Raw genomic sequence first — 19611 nt, forward strand, 5'->3', positions numbered from 1 at the left:
TGTGGGAGAATCTTGGTAATTTAATAGCTATAATAACAAGAGAACCTTGAACTGAACCGAACACAAGCTGAAGGGGAAATGCTTTTGTCTGCGGCAGCATTGAGAAGAGTGGCATTGTCTGGCTGAGCTGCACACCCCCCCCCCTGCCACACACACACATACTTGAAACCGTGCCTCACAGCTGCACGGGGGAAGATCCTGCCTTAGGCAGGTTCAGCAGTTTACATGCTTCTCCTAGAATCTAAATTCTGACTCTAGTGTTTTTCAGCCTGCCTCTCTATAGGATTAGGCCAATAATCCTGGAATTTTCCTTCTCTGCTGCCAGAATCAACAACGGTAGATATGAAGAACGTCTGTCTGTTGCAGTTCAGTAGCAAAATGGCCACCTGTATGATGGGTATGAAATGTGTACCCGTTGTGGTTTCTTTCAGCGGGAACTCGGGGAAAATGAGTTCCCTTACCTTATAAAAATTAAATAATAATAATTGTTTTTGTTTTCATTTTGGAATGGATGTACACCCAATGCTTCAGCCAAAAACCCTTGTATAGTGGTACCCTGGTTCTCGAACTTAATCCGTTCCGGGAGTCCGTTCGACTCCAAGAACCATTTGAAAACCAAGGCGCGGCTTCCGATTGGCTGCAGGAGCTTCCTGCACACAGTTGGAAGCTGCGGAAGCCACGTCAGACATTCAGCTTCCAAACTACTTTCACAAACCAGAACACTCACTTCCGGGTTGCAGCATTTGGGAGCCAATTTGTTAGGGAGCTAAGCTGTTTGACAACCAAGGTGTCTATCTGTCTATCTGTAATCAATAAAGTTGTGGCCATTTCTAATCCAGATCATTATCTGCTTGAGTTTATTAATCATATCTTGCATTTAGCCATTGCCTGCGTATGTGTGTGTGTAGCACTGCAACCAACCAACTAACTAACTAACTTCGTGGTGAGTTCCGCCACCTTTTCCCCCAGAAAGAAAAGCACTGAATACCAGATGGATATCTGAAATCCCTAGGTATCACCCAGGGTGTGGGGACAGTGTTTTCCCCAGAGGCATCTGTTTGGTCACTGTGGGGACAGGACAAGATGGGTCTTTGGTCTGATCCTGCTGGACTTTTCTTATGTTTCAGAGTCTTCTAGGACACAATCACATGGGATCCCTGCTGGTGAAGGCTGAACTGTCCATTGGAAGTCAGTTAGTCCTTGCCTTCTGATTCAGTGCTATTTCCCAAAAGTAATCATCTGGGCAGAAGGCAATTAAAGGGGTGCACTGAGTGGCTGTCTTCATACCCACCAACATTTCTCCAATGAAAACAAGGACATCTTATTCAACAACAACAATTTTACCATTTATACCCTGCCCATCTTACTGGTTTGCCCCAGCCACTCTGGACGGCTTCCAACATATATAAAAACATAATAAAATATTAAACATTTAAAAACGTCCCTGTACAGGGTTGCCTTCAGATGGCTTGGTGGTTGGATAATTGCATACCCTCCAATATTTCTCCAGTGAACATAGGAACGTCCAAAGGAAATGTGGGGCATTCCGGGATCAAATCAGAAACCAGGATGGCTTCTGTAAATCTGGGACTCTCCCTGGAAAATAGGGACACGGAGGGTCTGAGTCTGAGTCTTGAGTCTTGAGCTAAGCCTCCTTTAAAGGTAAAGGTAAAGGGACCCCTGGCCATTAGGCCCATTCGTGGCCTACTCTGGGGTTGTGCTGCTCATATCACTTTATTAGCTGAGGGAGCCGGCGTACAGCTTCTTGGTCATGTGGCCAGCATGACTAAACCGCTTCTGGCAAACCAGAGCAGCACACGGAAACGCCGTTTGCCTTCCCGTTGGAGCAGCACCTATTTATCTACTTGCACTTTGACGTGCTTTTGAACTGCTAGGTTGGCAGGAGCAGGGACCGAACAATGGGAGCTCACTCCATTGCGGGGATTCGAACTGCTGACCTTCTGATCAGCAAGTCCTAGGCTCTGTGGTTTAACCCACAGTACCACCCGCATCCTTTGGGTGGTTATAAGTGGCCAGGAAGGGCAGGTGTCTAGAGGGCACATGGTCAGACACATTACTGAAAATAATGGAAAACTGAATGGATTTAACAGGTGTACTTCACACTCCTTGCTCAATGCCCTTTCAAACTGGGGCTGGTTTAGATTGCTCCAGTTCTTACTTTGCGCAGTAACGTGTCTGCATGTAATATACAACCTCTCTCCTAGTAAACACAGGAAAGTTGATGGGTTTTTCTTTTTAATTTTTCTTAATGATTTTCAGTTACCTACATTTCAATCAAAATAAATAAAACAATGGAAAAAAGAAAGGGACTAATTGTAGGACTAATTGCAGCTGTTAACAGTCATCAACAGGTTTACCATACCCATTGAGTCAATAACCCATCTCCTACTACCCTTCTGAGAAAAACCCCACCCCACCCTCCCACTATATATAAGGGTCTGGTGACTTCTGTTTCAGTGTATCTGAAAAAGTGTGCAAGCACATGAAAGCTTATACCCAGAACAAACTTAGTTGGTCTCTAAGGTGCTACTGGACAATTTTTTATTTTATTTTTTAATTTTGACTGCATCAGTCCAACACAGCTACCTACCTGAATCTAGAATACATTTCAATTGTTTTACAGTCATTTTAACATTTCAAAACTCGACTTCCTTCTTCCTTATTCTGCGATTCTTTAAATTTATTTTTATCATTTCCTGCATATTCTAAATTAACTTAACTTATTCTTTTATTCCTCTACCTTAATTGTTTACTCTTATGAAACTGCAGGTTATTACAATAACCTTGCCAATGTCCTTATCTGTTTACATAATTTGTACATAATCAATAAACCATTTCCATTATTTTATAAAAAGTCTGGTGTCTTTCTTACCTTTCCAGTAAGTTTCACCATTTCTGCATCGTCTAAAAGTTTTTGTATCCATTCTTTTTTCATTGGGACTTCTTCTTTCCATTCTTGCCGCTATAGTCACATACAGTACATGAATAAATTTCTATACTGTAATTCCCAGAGGAAAAGCTTCTGGGTTTTTTGAGAAAGAAAGAAAGAAAGAAAGAAAGAAAGAAAGAAAGAAAGAAAGAAAGAAAGAAAGAAAGAAAGAAAGAACCAACAATTGTAAAAAAAGAAAAAAGAAAAAAAGTTGTTGGGTTTCTATCTATCTGTCTGTTTGCCTGTCTGCCTGCCTGTCTCTTTCTTCTAAAAAGCCAAGTTTTTAAAAAATGGATCATTGACTTTAATGTATCTCCTTGTGAATCATTTGCCAGAAGCTGAACTGAGACTCACTGGGTTTGATGCTCAGCTGCCAGAATGTGTAGGGTCAGAGAGTGTCTTGATGCGTGTGTGCATGTGTATGTATGAACATGTGCACTCAAGTTTTCTGGATGAAAGCACCCTTGAAATAAGAAACCATTGCCATTTATTTTATGCAGTACAGTCTCCCTTTTTATTGTTTTTGACAGCTACCGTTATATAACTTAATGCCATTGCAGAAGCTTGTTTCAGACCCACCATACATAGTGCATAACTCTTTCCTCCCTTTTTGAAAACCTTCATTCCAAGTTCAGAATCAATCCTGTCAGTTTCTCTTTCGTAAATGAATGGGTTGCCTTTGGGATGATGGTACCAAATACTCGAAGGAGCAGCACTCTTCCAAAAGTGGACTGATGTGGTTAAGAGAGGGGGGGGTATTATGGTCAGTAACAAAATTACTTGCTTAGGACTAAGGAATTGGAGATTTTAAAAATGCAAACAATACAGATGCAAACAACACAGAAATGCAAACAATACAGATCTTCCAGCAAAACTATCCACAGATTCACACCCCTCTGAATGTTGCAATGCAGTTCTTGATGGTTTCTTGATGGTTTTATTATATCAAAATTCACAAACATTCCCCCAATAGTGCATGGAAGGCAGTAATGGGGACAGAGGTTTCTAGAAATGACAAAATATTTTGGCCAGGTTAAAAAGGACAGCTCTCTCTCCCTTGTCTGTTTTGAGAGGTTCAGGTGAAAATCTGACTTAAATATACCAGTGAGCAGCATGTCTTCTGTACCTATATCAAATGCAATTTTTGTTTGTTTGTTTGTTTGTTATGCGTTGTTCTATTTCTATAAAGTTTTCAGCAAGAGAAAATGGACTCTTGCATTTAACAGTGTTTACTACCTGGTGTACACTATTCCACCTGCCGTAGTCATATTATTTTTACAGCACTGTAAGAGTTATCAGAATGCCAGCTAAGCTGAAAAGATGAAACATTACAGTGATGGCTTTTCATCCTTTCTTTTTTTTCTTTTTTGCATATAAAGGATTATTCCTAAGAAATTGCCAGTTTTCCTGCTGAAAAGAATTACCATATAGTCTGCCTAAAGGGAAAACACACACACACACACACACACACACACACACACACACAATCTGAATAATGTTAATCCATCTCTGAAATGCTACAAGATCAAAAGATGTCTCCAGTTATTCAAAGTCAGAGCACTACCACCAGTAGATATTAGCTGTGGTCTGTTGCTTTTCTCTTTTGGAACTCTTCCCACCTACCTTTCACCCTTGTATCGCTGTAGTAGCCTTCTTCCTCTGCCAGATTTACAAGGCACTGGGTGCTCTCCTACTAAGTGTTTCTCAGAGTAGCCCCACCGACATTTTGATGCATCTCCTCTGAGTAAAACTTAGATGGAATGCCACTTATTTAGAGGGGACCAATTAAAATTCATGGACGTTCCAAGAGTGGCTCTATCTGGCTTGAGTGATGAGTTGTTTAGACTATGGGCCAACCCAAGGCATTTGCTGCTTAGCTGAGGGGAAGAGTTGTGTTCCTCCCAACACCACTCGTCAGTGGCTGTGACGATTTACGAGCCTAGAGAAATCAGAAACACGAAGAGCTTCTTCCAGTTCTTTTATTTAAATCAACAGAATGCACAGAGAGTGATGTGCAGCGTAAATTAATAATGCAGAGTCTTCTTCAGTAAAAGAATAAAAGCTTTACTGAGTTAAAAGAAACTTGTTTGCAAAGAACACCGTAGTGAACAGAAGATTAAACTAGCTTCAGAGCATACACAGAGTTTCCATTGAGCACAGGCTTCACAGAGCACAGGCTCCACCACACACAGAGAGACACTGAGATATGGAGACACTGAGTCTGCCTGCAGGCAGATACAATACTTACACAGAGAATGAGTTATCCTCAGTATAAGTCACAGTGATTCAGCATACAGAGTGATTGCAGCTTTTCAGCATTTCTCAACATTTCTACACTGCTTTACTGCTTCCCTTTACAGTCATACCTCATGTTGCGTTGGCTTCAGGTTATGTTTTTTCAAGTTGCGTCCCACAGCAACCCGGAAGTACAGGAAGGGTACTTCTGGGTTTCATCGCTCGCGCATGCGCAGAAGCGTTAAATTGCACCGCACGCGTGCGCAGACGTGGCACTTCTGGATGAGAATGCTTCGAGTTGCGGACATGTCTCCGGGATGGATTACATCTGCAATTCGAGGTTCCACTGTACTGCTTCTGCTCTCAAATACCTGTGTCACATGACAGAGAGACCATGAATTACCATATTTTCACTCCATAGGGCGCACCGGACCATAGGGCGCACCTAGTTTTTAGGGGGGGAAATAAAGAAAAAAAATTGGATGGATCCCGCTCGCTGTCTTGGCTTCATTTTTAGCCACGGGTTTTCTGCTCTAAGATATGAAGAGAGTGCCTGGTTCTCAGAGAAGGAGGAGGTTCCAGCAGGCTTTCAAGTGACATAGTTTTCACTGTCTGCTGTACTGTTTCTCCCACTTTGGAGTTCTGTCTCTGTTCAGGGCTAGAGCATCTACTAGTTTGCTCCTGTTCCCCATCCTCCATTATTTCCCAGCTCTTTGCTTTATCTTCTGGGGTGTGTCCTGTTCGCCAACACCATGAACCTGAGTCCATACTGTTGTCATTTTCCTCCTGCCCAGAAGCCTCTTGGGGTGAATGTCTTCACCATCCCACATCATCTGTCCAGTCCCTGACAGTGGTACAGCGTGGGTTGCTGGCACCAAGGGCGGGCAAGGTGCCGACACCACCAGACTGACCCCCCCCCCCGGAGTCATGCAGGGCCGCACTGTGCCACCTGCCTGTCCGTGCAGGGGGGAGCCTAGCTGTCTGATGTGACTGTTGGAGATTCATTCCCCGTGTCTGCAGTCATGGGATTGTTGTCTATCACATGATGGTGTATGTTTTCATTCCACAGAGTGGGAAGTGACGGAGACAGGATGTTTGTGTTACTGTGTTCCATGAAGTGGGACTATTGTCCTTTGTTCTCTCTTTGCTGTCTGATGAGAAAGAGGCAGGAGCTAAGTCAGAATCTTCCGAGTGTATTATATGTAAATAAAGTAGATTAGCCAAAATGCTGTGCTATTGATTCTGTTACTCAAACTGTGAATGCACTGTGGATCCCTAAGTGTGCCAATGCCTTTTGGCATTAGTCACTGTGATGTTCGGGCTGAAGAAAGCTTTTGAAGCTCCCGAACAATTGACCAGGAGGGAGAGAACATGCCAGTCGGGCATGTGTCTCTACCAAGGTCCTACACAAGAGTAGGACTCTCTTAACAGTGACCTGGGTGGGTGAATTATCTCAGTGCCAGCAGAGAGCAGGGCTGGGCCAGGCCCCGCTGTGACTACTACTTGCCTCCCTCCCTCCATCTGCACGAGCTCATTGTGGGCCTGGGCTGCTCCTACCACTGTTCAGGGAATGTGGCACACTGAGTGAGGAGCAAGGGCCTCTCTGTTTGCTGGCCTCTGCCAGGAATGCAGCAGTGAGGCCAGGCTGGGCTCTGGAGCACAGAGACTGGCTGGCAGGCAGGCAAGGAAAGACATGGAGCCAGGGACAAGGCCTACCAGGAAGTGCCTGGGCAGTGGTGGCACCACTCTCCTGACAGGCAGGACAGGGATCCTGCAGAAGTCAGGGCTGCATGTGGGTGGCTGGTTCTACCCCCTTGAGAATTTTGCACCTGCCTCCCCATGCCACTGCCACACATAGAAACTGATTGGACTGCCACTGGTGATAGGGTTGCAACCTCCATTGTACCATGCCTGGGGAAAGCAGGCTAACTCAATAGGTGTATTGCAGGCCATGTGGAAAAGGCTGCTCTGTCCTCCAACACACTGCCACCACACCGCAATCTGTGGCACATGCCTCACTCAGCCAGGGGAAACCCTATTGGTTCCCTGCATCACCAGATCCCTACAGAGTTGGTCATTTCAGTAGTCCTCTCTGGTAAACTGAAGTGGTGGCAGTATTACCCAACAGAAAGCTGGCAGAAGCTCAGGTCACTCCTTGAGTCTTCTGGTGACACTGAGGCATTTCTGCAGTGTCATGAGGTGGATGGAATATCATCTGGGGTCTCCTGATAAGAGTCCATTCAATGGATTTAATAGGGCCCAGTTCAGGCAATTTGTCTGCAAATTGACAAACGAAGCATAAATAAATCTATGTTTAGTATTATATTTGCTTAAAATCTCTCTCAGAACCAGTGTTTAGGGGCTTAATAAAATATTAAAATCTATTATTTCTTGGATTTATACAAGCTCATTGGAACCCTGAGTCGAAAATATCTAATTAATTTAATGTGACAGGAAATCTCTTAATGATATCTTGGCCGGTAGCTGCTGCTGCAGCAGCTTTGTCAAATTCCCAAGCAGTCGAAAAATAATGTGCTTTTATGAGAGGGACCCACACGTCCCCATGATGCCAAATTCTTCTATAAAGCTGTATGTATTGCTCAGAGCAGTGGGATTCAGCTGACATTTAAGGGATTTTTCGTAGAAAGAAAGAGCTTTTCTGAAATGCTAATATTATAACACACAGCCCAATCCCATCTAATTAAGTATTTAGGTTTCATATTAGTTGAGCTTTGTTTGGCATAACTGTCCTTTTTCTTGTTGAACCAGACACCTCTGACAATTCAAAACGGATCCCACCTGAAGCTCTTCTTGCTTTGTTCTTTTAGAAATGCTTAATTTTTAGTTTCTCGACTCTTGTCCTTGATCCAGAGGACCTGGTGAATACATGGAGCTTGGTAGCCCAATTCAGGGCTACTTTTCATGCAGCCAGGTGTTGGGGAGTAGCAGGATGAGGAAGAATGGTGGAAGCTGCCCACCCAGGAGTCCTCTGAGGAGGACATGGAAGAAGAAAACAGATACCCCTGGATCACGGAGGTGGGACGCTGAAGAGCAGTCTGCAGAAGGGACAAGCTGGGAGATCCTAGAATTGGGAGGTTTGAGCAATCAATAGGGGTCAGGAAGAGTATAGTTTAGACTGGAGCACAAGAGGTTGGGATGCCCAATTTTGGTTTCGCACATGCGCTAGTCTTTAAAGCTGTATCAGTTCTCAAAAGCTGTGGTAGGTTATCTAAGGAGTTTGCAGTTTTGACAACTTTTATGCCACCTACAAATGTCACAAGGATATTTTGAACAAACAAATATGGATAAGGTCTTTCACATAGAACAGCACAGGAAGTGAGACAACCCATACACAAGCTCGGGGCTTTTTCCCCCCAGATGGAACTTGCCAGAACTCAGTTCCAGCACCTCTCAGGTGGGCGCCATTGTCATTATAAGAGAACAAGGGAGATATTCATTGTGAGATTGGGCACCTCTTTTTCTAAAAAAATAATAATAGCACTGCACAAACTTCATTGATGTTTCCTACAAAAATGAAATGGATACAATAGATTCTTCCATGTATCATGTGTTGACTCTCAGTCTTAGAGTTCAGATACTTCAATCTGCTAATCCCTGCCCTCCTGCCCTGTTACGTATTGTGGTTACCCAGATTCGATAATGTTTTCTTCTCAGGGCAAAAGTGTGAGATTAAAAGGCAGGACTCTTTGACTTGGCACAGGGCAAAGCAACCAACGGACCAAACCCACTGCTGCAGTTCTTACCCTGCTGTTTTTCTTATTACGATAACACCCATCAGATATATTGCTTAGTTCAATTTTTGGTAATAGAATCATATCAGTGTTTCTGCTTGGTGCTGACATGGATATATAAACGCTATACACTATCCGGCCATCAACCTGTTCGCCGACATTATCTATCTACTCTGGCACATATTACAATAGTATGTCATATCACCAGACCTCTGTCAAAGTCTCTGATGCAAGTTTAAAAGCTGGGTAGTCGTTATCTTTATTATCTGAGGCTGGCATCTCTGAAGGCAAAAGACAGTCTTGGGAGGAAGTTATGAGCTAGCTTAATAGCCATAGCAAATGACTGTGAATCAGTCATCTAACTGACCAAGTAGCAGGGGCTATTTTGAAACAGGTGATTTCAGCAGTTCAAGTGTCTCATTTAGTTGCTTGCACCCCATCCTTCTCCCAAGGTGCCCAGAGCAGCAGCCATTAGCTAGCCCCATTTTATCCTCACAACAATCCTGTGAGGTGGCTTGAGCAAATGGCTTGCTGAGCTTTGTAGCTGTATGGGAATTTTAACATCAGCACTGAATATATCTGCGCCAGGGACAATGCAAACACCTCTGTGCTCTGTATATCAATTGGAAGTGCTTACTTCAGGAATTCTAATGCCTCCTCAGGATTCTGCACTAAAGCTGGATTTGCTGCTTCAAAATGTGTGGAACCTTTTTAGTCGTTTTAGTCGTATTTGACTCTCCATGACCCCATGAACCACAGTATGCCTTGGAAACTCTCACTTTCTTCTCAAAGCTTCTCATTTTTTATGTCCATGGAGTTTTCTTGGCAAAATACTGGAGTGGTTTGCCAGTTCCTTCTCCAGGTGGATCACATTTAGTCTAAACTCTTGGCTATCACCTGTCCATCTTGGGTGGCCCTGCACGACATAGCTCATAGCTTCTTGAAGTTATTCAAGGCCCTTTGCCATAACAAGGTAGTGATCCATGAAGGGGAGGGTGGAATCTAGACACATATAAAAAACGCTGTAAAAATGCTTTTTAAAAAAGCATTTTGAAATATATATATATTGAATTTGCCATAAGCTCACCATCACCATATAGTGTCACATTTGTATAATGCACTTAAAACACACTTAAAACGTTATATTTGCAGCTGTGTTCCAGGTGTGTGAGTGAAACTGAAACTTGAGCCAATCTGAAAAAGGTTGAAAAGACTCTCAGCTGCGCTGGTGCTTGTCATACGAACCAGATGATCATCGTTTCCCGGCCTTTTGGCTAAGATCAAGTGTAGTTCTTATGGTAAAGTCTCAGATTAGCTGAGCTGGCACTGTGTTACAGTATGTTTGGTTGCTCACTTTGCAGTCAAAATTCTGTGAGGTAAGGGGGAAGGGTCAGTTTTGCTGGGTTTAAAACTTCACACAGGGACTGGCTCAGGGCTGGGAAGAGGTCTCTAAGCTTTGGAAATTAACTGAGAGACAACTCAAAGGCAAGGAGGGTGCAAGAAATATGTAGAATAGACAAGGGTCTGGATAAGAAGAAACTGCGTTTTAAAATAAACCCATGGAAAATGAAGCTTAAGAAAAATGGCACAGACAACGGAGGCAAGAAATAGCTATTTAGAACAGGGGTTCTGAAAACGCCTTTCAGTGCTGAGATGAGGAGGGGCTGCATACTCTGGAGGAAGCGAAATAAGTGTTCTAGTGAGGCCAGTCAAGAGGCAGAGTGGTGCAGTGGTTAGTGTGTTGAACTAGGACTTGGCAGACCAGGATTCAAATCCTCCTTCAAATCCTCATGAAGCTAACTTGTGCCAGTCACTGTCACCCATAATTTTTCTGAGGATAAAATGGGGAGTGTGAGGGGCTGTGTATGCTACCTTAAATGCTTTGGGGAAAAGTGGGACATAAATGTAATAAATGAGTAAAATTGAATTGAGTGGGGGGAGGAACAGGAGAGGAAGTTGGATAGGGAATGTGCCCTATTAACATAAAGAACAAGGAAATTTGGGGGTGTTTCAGATTGTAGAGGAAAGGTGCTATAGGGTTGTGTTAGGTCTCAAATACAGATCTGGATGGAGAAATCTGTAGTTTCTGGCATTGTGAACTGGCAACGCTAGGAGGGCTATATGGCCCAAAAGCAGATTGTATGTATATAGGCACCTGTATAGGTTAATTTCCTATTGATTTGTACTAACCAGCCAATTCTTGCCTGTCGGCTTGTTCTCTGCTTTCGATTGTTGAGCAAAGCAGTCAACAAAACAAAATTCTGGGCACATCTCTCCATTTTGCCTGAAAATATCTTGGTGGAAAATCTGCAATCCTCTCTAACAGCTATTGCTGCTCTCTTAAGAAATCTTTATTGCTGAAACACATTTTCTGGTTGGCTTCCTGTATTATATATTTCTCTGACCTCTGGGTTGAGCATTGCACTTGTTTCTAAGTAGATTCTGCCAGTGATAAGTTGCTAAGCAACTAGTCCCATATGATCTATTGTCATTTCAATAAATGACCTAGGCAGATAAAAGGAAGTTTTGAAATCTAATGGGCTGGAAAAGAAAAGAAGAAAGAAACAAAGGCAAACAAACTGCCCCACTCATACAAGCTGCTCAATAATGCATTTTATCTAAAAATAATTTCTGGAAACAAACAGGTCTATTTTGAAGGGGTATTTTGCAGAATGCAATAGAACAGGACAGATGCAAGTCTTGACTTAATGAGTCCACCCCTGACTCTCTTCACAATCAACTGAACATACAATTGGTTCCAATCAATGGGCAACAGAGCTCCTTGTTGGTGCATTTCTACTAATGTGATCAGTCATTCAATTTTAACTGCTCAAAGGGAAGCCTCAGTTCGGACTGTAAAAATGCTGGGTTAATGTCATCTTTCTTCCCTCTTTGCATGCTCAGCAGAGAGATGAGGTATCCTTTTTCTGAGCCTCAGTTCTGCTGCACCAGAGTTTCAGTTGCATTATTACCCCAATCTATCATGCAGGCTTAAATAATTCAGCAAAAACAATGTACTATTAAATCTCTTTTCATTTTGCCAACTAATTTCAGCTTTGGTCAGTAACGACGGGTTGGTTTTTCTTTCAAACATATATGTGACTGATCTATCGACTATAAAGTGCTTTTTGCAAAGAATCAATTTACCTTTGGTTATTTCTGTGTTTGGTTTTAGTTATTTTTCATGTTTTCCCTCTCAGGTATTTCCCAGGGTTTTGCAGCTGTTCTAAGGCCTTTAAAACCTAGATCACAAGTAGCGCCAGCACCATGCTTTAAACAGCAGCTTTCCTTTTTCCTCTCTGAATGATTATTTATTTATTCAGTCTGTTTGTATCCTGCTGTACATCCTAGGCTCCCTTATCCATTCTGGAGACTATGGGCAGAATCCAACATCATTCAATGACTTGTGCTCTCACAACAGCACCTATACCCTACATCCGAATTTCTCTCCTAATTTTGGGAGTGTCAATAGTTCCAGTGTTCCAGTGATTCAGCAGTCTTCCGTTTTTGATTTCTAGATCTTGTTCAAACCACTACATGTGCTGGGATTTTCAGTTTTGCTTCTATTTTATCAGCACTAGATGTAGACACAAGCATTAATCCACAGTGCAATTTCTTTTCTTCTTCTTTTTCCTTTTGATTCAAACAGTTTTATTTTGGAGGGGGTTTTGGCATTCAGATTTAACCAGTGGGCATGAGAGAATTGAATACTTCAGCAAACCACAAATTCTGCCTTTCAATCAAGTTTCTGAATACAGTGGTACCTTGGGTTACAGATGTTTCAGGTTACAGACACTTCAGGCTACACACTCCGCTAACCCAAAAAAAGTACCTCGGGTTAAGAACTTTGCTTCAGGATGAGAACAGAAATCGCCCAGTGGCGGTGCAGCGGCAGCGGGAGTCCCCATTAGCTGAAGTGGTACCTCAGGCTGAGAACAGTTTCAGGTTAAGAACAGACCTCCAGAACGAATTAAGTTCTTAACCCGAGGTACCACTGTACTCCAAGTTGAACTGGAAGGCTGGAGAAGTGGTATGCAGAATAAATGACCCAATGGAACAATAAGAGAAAAGAACTGGAACATATTTCTTATCCTTATCCACTGGCACTTTCCCTCCCAGATCTACTGCTGTACCTTTGAAATCAAAAGTTGGTGGCCTTGCAGTGGAGTGCATTGTCCTATCTAAGCTGAGCTGATATAACTATTCTTGCTATGAAATATGTTGGTTTGATTCTGATCATCAAAAGTAAATGAAACCCCTTATCACCCCATCATCCCCAATTGTTTTACATATTGCAACTCAACTAAGTTTTTTAAAAAATATAAAAAGCATGTTCATTAGGAATTACAAAAAAAGCTCTGACATCCTCCCTGAACATAATTAAATTATTTCCCCAGAATTAACTTTTGCAGAGGAGAAGATGGAATTCATATTCCAAGTTAATGATTGATGAGTGAAGTATCTCCTTGTGGGACAATTGCTGCAGAGCTGAAGAGCTCATTTAGTTATAATGAATCAGTCTCAAGGAAGCTACATCAAGCTAGCAGATTCAATCAAAGAGAAAGAATTGGTCGGCCCTAGGGGACCCTTCAGTCATAGGATCCAGTCCTAAAAAACTCAGCCTCCCTACAGAGCTGTCCAGAGAAGATAGTAATTCGTAGCATGGTCCTTCTTTCTATCTCCCTCTTGAGGTGTAATTCTTTTTAAAAAGAAAATAAAAAAGAGAGAGGCATTATTCATTGTTCAGTGGCAGAATACAAGTTTTGCATGCAGAGGCTACCAGATTCAATTCATGATGTCTCCAGATAGGATTGGGAAAAATCCCTGCCTGAAGTCCCAGAGAGTAGCAAATAATGAGTTTGCCGCCAAGAGTCTTCACAAACAACCACATCTTCACTGTTTCATGAAAGCCAAGTAGTGACTGGGCCAGATCGAACTTCTATTGTGAACACATTCTATTGTGGTGCCAAGACCAAGAAGGCCCTGTTTTGTGTGCCCACCCAACTCTCTTCTGCAGGGTGGAGAAAACAGAACTGTGCCTCAGATTTTGATCTGAGTACTGGGATAGCACTTGAGGTAAAATAGCCTCTCCTTTTATTTTGGATGACATTACCTTTTAAGGTAACTTAAGAGTGTGTGTTTGTGTAAAATAATATGTGCAGTATCCTTAATAATGAAACAATCCATTTGGAACAAGCCTTTTTTTGAACTACTGAAAACTCAAGACATATCTATGGCAATTTATAGCTCTATGTTGATTGGCTTCATGTCGTTCAAAAGAGACTCATATTCAGATAGCAAATGGCTCAAAAGCAGAGAAACAGTGTTTAAGTAATGCTGAAATCAAGTATAAGACATGTTAGCTGAGACTGATTCACATCCTCTTAATTTCAGTCACACTTTAGCATGACTCACACAGCACAATCCTATACATGCTAACTCAGAAGGAAGTCCCATTGAGTTCAAGGTGACTCAAGACCAGTTCATATAAGATTGCATCTTATGTTTCTTTGCGTTTGGGTTGACATGATGAGATTAGGGATGGCAAACCTGTCTGTTTTGGTTTCTCATGATTTCTCATTTTTTCCAATCTTCTAGTCACTTTCCAACATCAGCTGGCATTGTTTTTTTAAGTCCCCATGAAAATTCACCAGCATTTTAGTGTGGATTCCTCCTAACATTTTTCACAAGCAATGTTCCCTAATATAATGCCTTCCTATTCTCAAAAATGAGGGACGCGGGTGGCGCTGTGGGTTAAACCACAGAGCCTAGGACTTGCCGATCAGAAGGTGGGTGGTTCGAATCCCTGCAACAGGGTGAGCTCCCATTGCTCGGTCCCTGCTCCTGCCAACCTAGCAGTTCGATAGCATGTCAAAGTCCAAGTAGATAAATAGGTACCGCTCCGGCAGGAAGGTAAATGGCGTTTCCGTGCGCTGCTCTGGTTCGCCAGAAGCGGCTTAGTCATGCTGGCCACATGACCCAGAAGCTGTACGCTGGCTCCCTCGGCCAATAAAGCAAGATGAGCGCTGCAACCCCAGAGTCGGTGACGACTGGATCTAATGGTCAGGGGTCCCTTTACTTTTATCTTTATTCTCAAAAATATATTCATCTTTATTCCACCTTTGCCTAGGTATGTGCATTTCTGTATACAATGGTTGGCTGGAGAGCGAAACAACAAGATCTGGAAAAGTGCAAATTTTAAGTGTGATATTGTTTCGGCACTTGTGAATTAGGTAGGTTTGCCTTTAAGTGCACACTGGATCAAATTTTGCCGCCGTCCCCAAGGGATCTTTTACATTTCATCTTCTTTTACTGCTGGAGAAAGTTTTTTTTCAACTTACCTGCTCATACGTAACAAAGAGTGAAGCAGCCGTTTAATCTTTTGTGCATCTGCATTGTGGCTTCATTTGTGTTTGGAACCCCTTTCCAGTTGTGAAGTCTGCATGGTGTTATTTATCGCCCAGGAAGAGGGGGAAATGCAGGCCCTCGCTGCGATATGGTTTACCTTTCAGGAGAATGTATATTATGGCATGCATATGAAATGCAGGCAGTTTAAATGCCCTCATAAACACCCTCATGTGACTATAACAACAGCCAACATTCTAAGCCAGACAGAACACACAATTTACACCCATCCTCCGCAGTTCCTAATCCATCATGGGCATCTGTTTTGGCAGCATTGCTATGAGAATGTTCAACTCACATATGTTTCTGGGCTTTTACTGCCTTGCGGGATGAAATCAGGCTCACAAATCCTCCACACTTTGCCAGAGCTAGGAGTTGGGAAATGTCAAAAGCTGGGTTTGGTTGCAGAGGTGGGGAAATGGCCTGTAGCAGAGGGGCAACTGTGAACCTTCAGATGTTGTGAAAATGTTCACAATGAAAAATTAAGCTTGGTTTTTAACAAGTGCTTTGAATGTGTTGACATTGCGGAACTCTCTTGCTTTTGTCAAATATGAAAGTGTTTTTCTGAGTCATGCAGAGTGATGAAGTGGTTTCACCCTCAAAGCCCCAGTGATGAATTAGACCCCCCCCCCAAGACTTTAAAGGTTACTCTTTACTTGCAGGATGGCAACTATTAACAAGCAGTCGTATTTATGCATATCAAGTCCAATACAACACATTTATCTCCCTTGAGCCCAAGAGGGGATCTTCTTGCTTCTTGTTTCCAAATAACAACAACAACAACAACAACAACATTTATACCCCGTGCATCTGGCTGGGTTTCTCCAGCCACTCTGGGCGGCTTCCAACAAAATATTAAAATACAGTAGTCCGTCAAACTTTAAAAGCTTCCCTAAACAGGGCTGCCTTCAGATGTCTTCTACAAGTCAGGTAGTTGTTGTTCTCTTTGACATCTGGTGAGAGGGCATTCCACAGGGCGGGTGCCACTACCGCGAAGGCCTTCTGCCTGGTTCCCTGTAACTTGGCTTCTTGCAATGAGGGAATCTCCAGAAGTCCCTCGGAGCTGGTCCTCAGTGTCCGGGCAGAACGATGGGGGTGAAGACGCTCCTTCAGGTATACAGGAAAAAGTGTGATTTAGTGCTTCTGCGCATGTGTGAGCACCGAAACCCGGAAGTAACATGTTCCGGTACTTCCGGGTTTGGCGCAATGTGGAACCTGAAGCATCTGTAACACAGGGAATGACTGTACATAGATTTTCTTTCTTCCCGGTACAATGACTTCTTTGTAAAATACATTTTCTGACAAACACAGTACAAATTCTAACAGAAATATCACAAGCTATTAGTCCTCAAACAGAGGAAGGGCCATAACTCAGGGTGGAAGAATGCAAAGCACGCTGAGAGTCCCAGGTTAAATCCCTGCCATCTTCAGTATTTAGCAGGCATCAAAAACGGTGATACAAAACTTCTGAAAAACAAAATACACCCATCTTTTAAGCTGCAAAGAGTGCTTATGCCTATTGTGTATATTATTTGAAACATGTCCCTTTAAATGCTCAGAGGCAACCAGCGGGAAAGGCTTCCTTTGGATTTCAAAGGTGGGGGGGGGGGGGTTCCTTGAAATGCTCCCCAAAGGATGAATTCAGGGCCTGCTGGGATTCAATATTGCCCTTTGCAGGTTGCCATACAGCTGAATTCAGGCTAGTAGATCTGATCAATTTATCCTTTAGAAGGGAGAATAAAAATAGGGGAGAAGGGTCCACATTTCCATAGCCAGCTTTACAAGCTGAGAGCAATAAGGTTTGTTTAAGAGATTTCTCTCAACAGAAGCACATTTAGAACAGAGCATCTCCCCCCTGCTACTCCTCTTTTTAATACAAAAGCATGGCACATTTAAAGATTTAAAGATGGTTGCAGGGGACACACATTCTTAGCAGCACAAATTGAAAATGTGTGCCACAAGGTACATCTCTGAATTAGGGAAGAGATTTGCTGGGTATTCAGAGGCCCATGAATCTGCTAGGTCTGTGCTAATGCAGCAGCAAGGAAGATGCTCTAATTGAACGAAAGAGACTGCATGCGCTCCAATATCCCAGTGATGAAAATCAGGACATGACCTGGCCTCTCAACACACTTAAAATAACCCCACGCCACTCGCTTCCATCTTCTCTAGGCTGAGGCTGCAGTGGCAACACCTCCGCCACCTGGCTTCCTTCAGTGCCACCCATGGAGTACAGCTGGGGAAAACATGGCCGTGCCCATTTACTCAGAAGTAAGCCCTGCTGTTGCATGGGATGGCCCTTTCTCCCTCCTAAGCCTGAGCCCAGTGAGGGATGTGGGGTCTGCTACGTGGTGGTTGAAGGCTGGGTTTGTGCTGCTGGGGAGGAGTTTGGTTCCTGGAGCTCCACACATGGTAAATGGAATGGGCCTTGGCCCAGTATACCTGAAGGAGCGTCTCCACCACCATCATTCTGCCCAGACACTGAGGTCCAGCGCCAAGGGCCTTCTGGTAGTTCCCTCATTGCAAGAAGCAAAGCTACAGGGAACCAGGCAAAGGGCCTTCTCGGTAATGGCACCCACCCTGTGGAACGCCCTCCCATCAGATGTCAAAGAGATAAACAACTACCTGACATTCAGAAGACATCTTAAGGCAGCCCTGTTCAGGGAAGTTTTTAATGTGTGACATCTTAGTGTATTTTTGGTCTGTGTGGAAGCCGCCCAGAGTGGGTGGGGAAACCCAGCCAGATGGGCGAGGTACAAATAATATATTATTATTTACTTCAGGGCCTCCTAGCCACTCATGGATCCTATCCCAAAGCAGCTGCCAGCACCATGATTGCTTTTGGAGAAGCAAGTAACAGCATGGGGCATGCTTTGCTGGAGGTGGGAGATGGTTGCCTTGCCATCGCTAGGCTCAAAGTGCAAGTAGCCTAAGCTGGGGAGGAGGTGCTGGGGACACCCTCCCCCCTGGGAGGTGCACAACCGGTGGGACCTCCCTCTCCCACATCAAGGGTATCGCTGGTTTGACTTGTCACTATGGACTCTATAGACTCTTAAGAGACACTAGAAATAGAAAAGTGACCATAGAGATAGAAAAGTGTAGAATCAAGTACGGTACAGTTCAGTACATTCAGGACAAAGGCAGCAGTGGTGTATATGCCCGAGCTGTGCAGGGCAAGCACGCGCCTGAGGGGGGGATGTTCCTGAGGTGAGGGGGCGCTCCCAAGGGGGGAGGAGCATGGAGGGTACCCTCCCAGGCGCGGGATAGCTGCTTGGGTGCACAGAGCGGCGCACACACCCTGCAGCCGGGGGAGGAGCGAGCCACCCATGGTGGACATTCGAAGTGTCGCCTGCCTGCAACCCCCCAAGCTGTCAAAATGAAGGGGGAAGGGGTGAATGCTGCTGGCAAAGCAGCGCAGCTCCCCCCTTACCCTGATGGCTCAGGGTGGGCTTGGGAGTAGCAGGTGGGTGGCACACCAAATGTCACCCCTCTCAGAGAAGAAACCTGGGGCGGACTGACTCCTCCATCACTGGACAAAGGGACAAATCCATGACTACTCATGTGTTTCCATGATTGTCCTGGCCAAATTGTGGCAGTTGGAGGCTGTGGACCAAAGAATTGGCCTACAACTCTATATGCCAGAGGTTGGTAAGTTCAGGCCATTTGTGGCATTCCAAGACTCCCTTAGGACTCTTCCCAGCCCTCTGTTCCCTCAAGTGGTTCTGACTGACTTGAGTTGAAATAATGCCCCTTGTTTTCCTGATAGAACATGAAGTGGTGTGCATGTCTGTTTATGCATAGAACCCACTGGTCTTTGCATGGTTGGAAAAATCATACCCAGAGTCAAATCAATTGCTCTATCCATTTTTGCTTCTAGTTTGCATATGGTCCCCAGAAGGTTTCCCCCAAAGGAATTTGAACCTGAAATAAAGATATCCCACTGCTGCTATAGACACTTACTTGGGAATAAGTTACATTGGACTCAGTGGGGCTTTCATTTGAGTAGGCATGCATAGGATTGTGCCCATTCTTGTCACATTTGAGTTGCACCCAATCTTTGTTACTGTTGCCTCCCCAGCTCAGATGCTGGATATTTACACTGTTGCAGGAAAGTGCCCCAAGATTAGTAAAAAGAAAGTGCAAAAGCATGAAATTCCCTCTCACAGACCTACAGTTCTGAGTGGTTTAAGAGTCAATCTCTCTTCCCAAGGAACTATGGGAATTGCAGCTCTGTAAGGGGGAGCAGGGGTCTCCTAACAACTCTCAGCA

Source organism: Podarcis bocagei, assembly GCF_964188305.1.
Source record: "Podarcis bocagei genome assembly, chromosome: 17".
Taxonomy (NCBI): domain Eukaryota; kingdom Metazoa; phylum Chordata; class Lepidosauria; order Squamata; family Lacertidae; genus Podarcis; species Podarcis bocagei.